This window comes from Kogia breviceps, chromosome X (genome assembly GCF_026419965.1).
Source record: "Kogia breviceps isolate mKogBre1 chromosome X, mKogBre1 haplotype 1, whole genome shotgun sequence".
NCBI lineage: Eukaryota > Metazoa > Chordata > Mammalia > Artiodactyla > Physeteridae > Kogia > Kogia breviceps.
The window spans coordinates 111284357-111294867 of NC_081330.1; the positions used below are offsets into that span (position 1 = coordinate 111284357).

At 39.5% G+C, this 10511-nt stretch overlaps 1 pseudogene; it reads right to left on the minus strand.

Moving 5' to 3' along the window:
* Nucleotides 1–7938: 7938 nt before the first annotated feature.
* Nucleotides 7939–9731, minus strand: LOC131748424 (DDB1- and CUL4-associated factor 8 pseudogene; annotated as a pseudogene).
* Between the last annotated feature and the right edge of the window lie 780 nt (nt 9732–10511).

Sequence of the window (10511 nt, forward strand, 5' to 3'; positions counted from 1 at the left end):
TCTTTTCTCATGTCAGGGAATCTAATACTCATCACAGATGTGTCTCAGGTTCTAAAAGAGTACGAGAGCATGGCTCTCCACTGCAGTACTCTGCAGGAGGCTTCTTCCTTGATAATTCTAAGCAGGGCCTAGATTTGTGTAGCACTGTAGTTGTAATCACTCTCTCTATGTACGTGTGTAAGAGTAATCAACAGAAAGTTTTATAAGCATTTTGAGAGGAAGTGCAAATTTCAGATTGGATCTTAAATGAATTTGACTTGGCACTGCACAGAAATCATGGATGCCATGATGATGACTGTTTCTAAATCACAAAGAGGCACCTCTTTTCTCTCCAGTGGAGTGAGGTTTTGCTGCACATTGTTTTTTTATCCACTTACAAACTTCATTTGAATTTCAAATAAAATATCACTGATGTGTTGGCCAAGGCAAATTTCTTTAGTTACTATTTTATTTTAAAAACTCTGAACTCCTTGACAAGCTAACATTTCCCTAGGAAGTTTTTTTTCCCCCTACTTTCTGAGAAAATTAAGTTCAGTTGTCTTCTCTCTTTTCAAAACTGCAAAATTCCCTCCTCCAGGAGTCTAAACTGATGGCCTTACCTCATATTTTACAGGACAGAAAGTCAAGGCAATAACATCAAGCTCCCCATGCCCATCCATCTTCACACCACCAAACCTGCCAGGTTTCTTGATTGAATTCATACCATCTGGTCTGATCCTCCAAAAGGGCATCCCTCCACTGGTGTCTAGATCACATCTCCTTCAAGAACTTGAATCCTAGTATTTTCCACAGTTCCCTACATCATTCATTTCTTTCTCACACCTAGATGTTTACCGTCAGTATAATTTTTTCTAATATTCTTCACCTTAAAAATAAAGTTATAACAATGATCCCTTAATTGTACATCTGGTTCCAACTGTTACTCCATCATTTAAACTCTTCATAGCAAAACTTCTGGGAAGACTTGCCTGTGCTCACCATTTTACTTGTTCTCCTCCTGTATACCCTTCAACCAGTGCAAATATGGCTTATACTCTACCTCTGTTCTAAAAATGTCCATAAAATTTTACTTATTACAGAGTTAAGTTTCCTGTTAAAAGATCAGTGGTTGAAAGAAAGCAGCTATGCATGAATATTTTGTACAGTTCCTAAATACTAAGCACTTTACAATTTAGTTTGTCAGAATGTCTCCCTTTGTAAAATTTCTTTTTTTTAAGAATTTACTAAATGTTGTCCTTTAAAATTTCATCTTTATTTCAATTTACACTTTTTATTGCACTTTTATTAGAAGCAGCTTACCAGAAGCACAGCATTGAACAAAACAGTCAAAGAAACGATGAAAGAAAGAACATTTTCAAAAGGTCACAAATAATGAAAGTTACTCAGCATGGATCACAAAATAAGCAGAGACTTGAAAAACCAAGGGAGCTGAGTTATTTCTACTGATACGATAAACATTACCAGAATTATTATGGCTACTAAAGTTAAAGATTTTATCATGGATCTCTTGACATAATAAAAAATAGTTTTCTATTTTTTAAAGTAATTTTAGATTTATAGAAAACTTCCAAAGATAATACAGAGTTTCCACATACCCCTCACTCAGTTTCCCCTAATGTTAACATTTTATATTACCTTGGTATATTTGTTAAAACTAAGAAACCAACATTGATTCTTTACTATTAACTAACCTGTAGACTTTATTCAGATTTTATCACTTTGTCCACTGATGTCCTTTTTCTGTTCCAGGATTTTATCCAGGATACCAAATTGCACTTAGTCACCATGTCTCCTTAGGCTCCTCTGTTCCGTGATAGCTTCTCAGCCTTTCCTTGTCTCCTATGACCCTGAAAGTTTTGAAGAGTACTGGCTAGGTGTTTTGTGGAGTGTTCCTGAATTTGGGGTTGTCTGCTATTTTCTTCATGGCTATACAGAGGTTATGGGTTTTTTCTTGTAGCATACTGGAGGCATATGATATCAATGTGACTTTCTTGCTGGTGATATGGACCACCAACACTTGGTTAAGTGGTGTAGGATTTCTTTACTGTAAAGTTATTCTTTTTCTTCTTTTTATATTCTATTTTTTTAACACAAGGCACTAAATCCACCCATACTCAAAGCGAGAAGGGAATCAAAGTCCATCTCTTGACAAAAGGAGTATCTACTTATGCTGTTTGGAATTATTCTATAGGGGGATTTATCTCTTACCCCCAGTTTATTTACTTGTTCATTTATTTATATCAGGATGGACTCATGGATCTCTATCTGATACATTAGGCTGTGATGTCATACCACATTATTTGGGTGTTTTGTTTTTGTTTTTGTTTTGGTCAGGTTGTTCCAGCTTTGGCCATTGGGAACTCTCAGTTGTTTCATGTAACACTTTGATATACCCTCATCCCTCTTCCTTACTATCTGGAACTACAGGATGCTGCAGGTTTATCTTGAATATACCCTGCCTTGAAGGGGCCAGTATAGTTTTTATCAGACATTTCTCCAAGGCTCCCTGGTGCATTTTATTGCAGAATGGTATTCGAAATCTGGGTGCTTGGTGGTGCTCATTACTTCTGGGGTGTCACTGCTGCCAGGGCCTCTCACTGGAGAGAGCTATGAAATATATGTCAGTATACTGACCCATGTATACACACATTTCTATAATTATTTCTGCATTTATCCACTTTTATATAAATTATGCTAACCAAATAGTGAATTCATAATGATATCTCCAACTCTAATTCAGTACTGCAGAGTTTGTCTAACTTTTACTCCTTGCATATCTATAATTTCCCCCTCTGACTATAAGAAACCTGGTTTTCACCATCCTTCATCCATTTACTTATTTATTCAACCTGAGACATATATGTAAAGCAGATTGAGAATTATTAGTTAACCTGAATTGTTGTGAGAAACAAATTTGCCAACTAGAGTACAGTTTTTATATACACTTCTTTTGTCTTTAGCCTTACAGTTGCCCTCCAAAACACCACTTGACCAAGTTATTTAGCTAACTTCTTTTCCTCTCACTTGCTTCAGTGAGGTTATGTCATACATTTATAACAGTTAGTTCCATTTGTCATAGTGTGTATTCCATTATGAGATCCCCTGACATCCTGGTTGAATTTCTTTTAGTTTGCATATATTAAAGTTTACTCTTTTTGATGTACAATGCTGTGAGTTTTGACAAATGCATTGAATCATATATCCACCACTCCAGTAGCACATAGAGTAGTTTTATCACCCTAAAATTCTACAGGGAGTTTTTTGAGAGGGAGCTACTACTGTGAGATAGCTCATGGAATAAAACCTTCCCCCCAAATATTTGCTTTTATCTGATGATGTTAAGTTAAATTTACTTCCACATTTCTAAAAACATTTAAAAAATTTTGCAGATACACTTGCTCACTAAGAATTCATAAGTGTAAGCTTTTAAACAATATTCATGAGTGTGACTATCAATTACCACTTACTAATCTCAGAGGATAACATCTGAGACCCAAACCTTGTCTCTTACTTAGAGAGCAACACAGTGTAGAAAAGAGAGACTACTCTATATGATCCAAGATTTTAATAGTTATGTCTCATTGATCTCAGTCCTTCACAGTGATGATTGTATCTATCAGCTGTGAAAGTCCCTAGAATATCTGGGTCGTTATAGCTTTGTATCAGAGTAATCAAACGAACCAGTTACTCAGGCTCAGCTGTAATTTGAATTTGATTCTAGACAGAGATTCATAAGCAACAACCTTTTCAGCTAATATCACCCAGATCAATGGGTAGCTGAGGGTAGAAGTACTGTCCATTCCACAGCATGTACTGTTTTAATATTTTGTATTTTATTTTTTGTTTTTCTTTGGTTCACTGTTTTGTTGTTTTGTTTGTTTTCCTCGGAGGCCTACAATTCAATTTCGGGAGCTTGAGTTGCTAACATAACTGCCATATAGCTGACAGAAGTCCAAGGTGAGACTGTAGCCACCATAATAGATGAAAGGTGACTCTTAAATGTCATGAAAGAATCGTGAGATATAGGTTCTTAATTTCTATTGTCAACTAAACCAAATTACCATGAACCAAAACAATGATGCTATATACAACTATTTGATGCAATAATTTAGTTGTAAATTTTATGTGAGCCCCTACTCTGCACCTTTTTAGCTCAATGACTTTGGAAAGTTAACTTCTTTTAACAGGAAGACAGGAAACGTAATGGTTTTTATATAGAACAGTTGAGAAATTACACTTCAGTATACTTGATAGTGTTTATGTGTATCTTATTTCCAAAGATGGTTGCTTACATAATGGATTTAGAGATAAAGAGGCTGCTGAAGCTAAGAAAGAAAAATTAACATTATACTTTGAATAAAGCAGCAGGATAGGAAACTGCCCAATCCCCTTCAGATGAAAACATCCCAAACCCCTAGTTCTCCCCAGAACACAGCTTGAGACTAGTGAACTAAGCTCCTTGTGAACCTGGTCTGTCATATATCCATCTCTGAACTCTCATTGTCCAGTAAAGAAATATATATTAAGTGCTCCGTAAGGCCTTTGCTAACTAAATCTAAAAATCTAAACCTCTCATTTTACTGTTGAAGAGACTGAAGTCGAGGTAAATTAGGATAGTGAAGTTCATAGCAGTTGATCACAGGATGGCTAAGATCCAGTCTATTGTAAATTTATTGATTATTCTTTTGGCTCACGACATGGTAGAATGAGCACTGCTGAAGGTTGCTTTTGGACTAACAGAACTCACCAAAATTTTTTTGGCCTGCCATTTAACAATTAGTTTCCATTATATTTTTTTCTATCTCTATTCTTTTCCACACCTGTCGTTTTAAGGAATGGCTGCCAGAAGATGTCTTTTTATTTTTTATTTTGTTTATTTTATTTTATTTTTTGTGGTACGCAAACTGTGTAACTGCTGTGGCCTCTCCCGTTGCGGAGCACAGGCTCCGGACGCGCAGGCTCAGCGGCCATGGCTCACGGGCCCAGCCGTTCCACGGCATGTGGGATCCTCCTGGACCAGGGCACGAACCCGTGTCCCCTGCATCGGCAGGCAGACTCCCAACCACTGCGCCACCAGGGAAGCCCAGAAGATGTCTTTTTAAAAGTATAGTTTGGCATCTGTCATGATTTAATGCAGTTAAATTCTGTGCATAATTAGGAGACAATTATAATATTGCATAAAGGCCACGAGGGCCTACACAGAACTGTCCTGTAGAAATTCCATACTGGAATGAAAATAATTGATGTTGAAAAATTAAACTCAAAAGTGCAGTTTTGTCTGCTTATTTGATAGAATTGTTAGCTTTGCCCGCCATCTCATGGAAGGCTGAAGCAATATTGTATTGCTCTCTTCTATATGCTAATAGGAACAATATTTGCATAAATTAAAATTGTAACAATTACTTCCATTTTCTGGGACCTACACTACCAGCTGGACTTCCACCTATAATCATAACTTTATTTTTCAAATTAATTATTTGACTCCCTATCTATCTATATCCATCTATCTGTCTATATTAATCAAGCCCAACCTTTCTCTTTAGAGGACTTTTACTCCTCCAAATGGCAAATTATCCAAGTAGTAGGGGGACTTAACGTGGTTCAAAGTAGTTGGGGGTGGTTTCATCAGTCAGGGTTCAAACAGAAAAACAGAAACACTGGGGGTGATATGCATATAACAGGTGACTTATAATAGGGACCTGATAGTATGTAATTGTGGGAGCTGGTTAAGCAGTATTCATAAGGCTTTTTTTTTTTTTTTTGTCTTTGCTTTAGGTGCTGGAGCCCGAAATCAGCACGGCATTCAGGAAGGAGAGATAGATGTGAAGTGGGGAAAGCAAGGATAGACTGGAAGCCATGAGGAATAGCTTGGAACCCACAAGGACAGACTGGAACTCATGTTGATCTTTCACTGCCCCCAAACCTCCAACTTTGATGACATGAGTGCCCTGCAGGAGAAGTGGGCACTCTTTTTTATGGAGCTGGTGAAGCTGAAGGAAGATATGAGGGGATGCTGGTACATCTGTGGGCCTAACTGCTGCCTCACACTAAGGTAAGCCAGATCAGTAATAATGTGCCCCTGACCCTACTTTCTGAGCACAAAACAAATAAGGCTACTGTTTTACCTTTGGCTTCCAAATGTCTCTCCAAATGCCTCTTATAGCACAAGCAGTCTCAGAACCATGCAGGGGAATCTGAAGAAAGTTTTAGTTCACAGTACAAAATCCCCACAGAGGTAAACCTGCGGCCAAACATTAGGTGAAAAAAGAACTGGATAATTAATCTGCTCTTGCCGTTGTTCTCACTGCCACTCAGTGTCACCAGAAATTCCAAGTGTGTTTTTCAATGTTTTGTTGATGTTATTGTTAGTATACATCCCACCCAATTGGGCAGGGTTGCCCCAAACTTGGGATTCTAGTTCATAACTCTATTCTCTTTATGGCTTGTTTTAAACCACAGTGCTTGGTTCAAAGTCACTGGGTTCTTTTGGGACTTTTAAGGTCCTTTCCTGACAGCAGACCTTGGTAGGGGTGGCCACAGGCCTCCAGATCCCCAGGCAGTTGTCCCTAACTTTGAATCTCAGTAGGAACTTGGGTCAAGTTATTTTCCATTCCCAAATGTAATCTCATTTTGTAAATTTCTCAACCTGCTTTCAAGGGGCCAGCAATAATATCCATTTTAAGGAATATTATCGAAGAAAAGCCTTGGTCAGGCCATAGAATATTTTATTACATGCTTCTTTCCCAGCGAATATCTGCAAAGAAGGGTGTGTTATACTTCACAGGGGTGTTGGAGGAAAGGCAAGCCTCTGCATTCACTGACACAAATAGCAGGTGTAAAACAAAAATTATATCACTATTGAACAGTAATTGGACATCCAGTGCCAAAACTTACATTAAATAAAGCTTAAAACAAGACATTTTTGATAGCAACTTAACCTTTTATAAACAGTCGAAGAAAGTTTTAAGCAATGCGTGTATGTCTAATGGGATATTTCTTCCAATGCTATCAAAGGTATCTGTAAGTATAAAAAAACTAATTATTGTAACACTGTCATTATTAAAGTTAGCTTAAACATATATTTTCAAATATTAGGAATTCTTATATTCCTGGCTAGTATCTTATAGGAGATGGTAGTCCCAAGGGGACTTTTTGGAAGGTAATCCTGTGGGAGTTCTCAAGCCATGAAAATTCAAGAGAATTGAGAGTGCAGAGTATAAAATGTCATGTGATTAAATATAATGCTTCCCACCCTCCTGTTCTCAAATTAATCAGTATTAACATACAGATTCAGAAAATGTGGACAACCCAAGTTATTTTTTCTAGAAGGATGAATTATCTTGTTAGGAATTTATCTATCCACCTCTCCCCTTTTCCTTTTCTGTGAGAGAGAATGAGGGTGTGTGTGCATGTGCGTGTGCGCGCGCGTGTGTGTGTGTGTGTGTGTATGGCCAAGTGTCAGTATTCAATGAACAAGACCATGGTTTGTTTTATTTTACTTTACTTTTAAAGAGTAAACACATTACTGAAATTTTCAACTCAGTTGAAGAACTTACTTTTTATAATGCACTGCTAAAGATGAAAAAAAGTGATCATTTTCAGAGTGTCAGAAATGAGAATATAGATTCAATAAGGCTATTAATTTTTCCACCAGAATTAGGAACATTTAGAAGTCAACCATAAAAGAACAAAGGAAAAGAAGCATAGATAAATTACTTATGTATTCCCATAGATATAAGGGGTAAAGAGAAAGGAGTAAAGAAACCAAGTGAGGGAGGAAGAATGTGAAGAAGGAAGGGAGGAAGGCAGAGGAAGGAGATGGAAGAGGCAGTTTCTATTGTTGAAAATAGATAAAAGACAAAAAGCAAATCTAGTAAACTAAATCTTAAAGTCCAGCCTTCTGAGGTGATGCCTAGCTGGAGCTGGAGTATGAGGCCTTCAGGACGGCAGGCACTGCACAGGGTCTTGGTTCTCTTCCTCCTCTGACATATCTGAGGGACTGGAAGACTCATCCGACTCTGCATCCATAACACCAACGCCAGGAGCTCCCCAGTGCAACTGATGACCTCTCTGTGTCAGGTGACGCATTAGAACCAAAGCAGGTGGTTGTCAAACAGGTCAGTGTGGTGCAGGCTGTCTTCATCTCGTTCCTGCTTGTTCCTCTTAATCACATTCTTTAAGCCGATAAAGCCAGTGGTAACTTTAGCTGTGGGTGCCCAGATCTTAGCATCGTGGTCTAGGCCACTGGTCGCCATCACAGGTAGGGAAGCATGGGGTTCAAGACAGTTAATGGTCCCTCCTTTATGCCCCTCCATGAACTGAACAATCTGGCAGGATGATTTCTCCCAGAGGAAGATGTGCCCACAATCACTGCCGCTCACGACAAACTCACTTCTGGGGCCATAGAAATTGACACCTTTGACTGTGGCATTGTTTCTGTGCCCCTTGTATCTTTTAACATACTGGGCTCCACCTCAGTGAGAGGAGCTGAAGAGGTAAATATCTTCATCATTGTAACTGGCCAGGAGCTTTGTGCCATCGTGACTGTACACAAAGCAGGTGATGTTTGCTTTAGAATCACAGTTGACTAGGTGATGAGGACAGAATTTCTTAAGTACTCCATTATTATCATTCTCATCAATTTTCCTCTGGTCATAAATTCTTACAAACTGATCTTGTCCACCCACTGCAAACTGGTAAGTATTGGCAGGATTCACATACATTGTGTACAGCCCCATTTTCTTCTCCTTCTCTTTTGTTACCACCACTTTTGAAGCTGGCGGGCCTTGTCCGAGGTCAGTGGTGAAGACAACTGCATCTTCACCTGAAGTTAGGGACTTAAAAGAGGAGTCGTGCTCCAGAGACAACTTGTGGGAGTCTCCCCTGTGCTGGGCCACACACTTAGTATACTTGCAGTGTCGTGTAGCAGATAGCTTTGCTGTGCGTATCTGCTCATCACAGGCACACATGGCCAGGGTGGAATCACCACAGTTGGGAAGGAACTTGGCCTGAAAAACATTATTTCTGTGGCCACTCTCAAAGTCCAGTACAGGCTGCTGACGCACCCAGTCCCACAATATCACTCTAAGGTCATCACTGCTAATGGCCAGCCAGGTGCCACGCTGGTTAAAGTGCACAGTATTGACACAACCATTATGGCCTTCAAGCTCATACTGCAAGTGGAAACGCTGCACAAAGACTCTTGCCCCACAGGCCTGATATACAAATCGGGCACTTGAACCCAGCTGCCATTTTCGAAGAGCATTAAGCACTTGCCAGCGAGGGTGGGGGAGGACAGATGTCTCTGAAGACACCCAATCCTCCAGGGACCGATCCTCGGCTGCTAAATACTGATCAGGGTTAGCCTCATCGCACTGTACCTGAGGCTGCTCTTCTTCTGCCAATTTTTCCTCTTCTTCCTCTCCTAGCTCTTCTTCTAAGCGGTAATGGGGCTGGTTTCTATCACTGGTTAAGAAATGTTCAGCATCTTCTATTCTTTTGAAGTCGATGTCTTCTCTTGAACTTTCCATGGCTGTGCTTTGACTTTCTTAACTGGCGTGGCTGGAAGTACCCCCATCGCCAGTACTGTCACCATTTCTGGTCAAGCTCATTTCAGCGTCTGAGCAGGCCTCTCTCCCTGCCTCTGCTCCAGAACGCTCCTCAGCGCGATGGGACAGGCTTCTGTTCTCTAAGTCTGGTAGGCCATCTGTGCTGCTCACGTTGTCAGACATCTTCAATGATGCGTGCTCTAGTCGGTCTGGAGTGAGTAAAAGTCGTAGAAGCCTGAGGAAGGGAGTAGGCTCACCCCGGGGTGAGACAGGCCGGCAGCGAAAAAGTAGGCCTAGCGCCAAGACGCTAACCAAAGGAGGCCAAAGGGCAGGGGCAATTTCTGGTTGAGGCAGTTTCAAGTATGGAAGCTGGTGAGGTTCGGAAGACTTCGTCCCATCTCGAGTCTCGCGGTATTTCAAGACTGCTTAGAGTTTTCCAGAACCTAGAGAGTTCGACCCCAAACCATTTGACATTTGCTGCTGTGCATACTATTCTGTTGAAGATTGAAACATACTGTGCTTTGGAAGACATTCTTATTAGAGATCCATCAGCAAAAGTGATCCTCCCTAGGCAAAACAGTTACCATAAGAGTCTCAGTGCTTTGTTTGAACGTAATGTACAGTATGAAATGAAGAAATAGGCAAAAGCAATGAAAGATTGCTAAGGTCCCCAAGCTAGTGAGTTCCTGACCTACAAGAAATATCTTCAGCAAATCAAGCAGCTTGAGGGAAACCTTGAGAGCTCTAATTGGTAGAAATGGCATAGGGTTGACGTAAAATACACGATGACTAGTTCATTAAATTTTAGATTAAAAAATGAATACTTTTTTTAGTATGAGTAGATCCCAAATATTGAATTAGACATAACTTCTACTAAAAAAATTCATTATTTATCTGAAATGCAAGTTTAACTGTGTCATGTATTTTTATTTGTTAAATCTGGCAGACTTTCTTAGTGAGAAG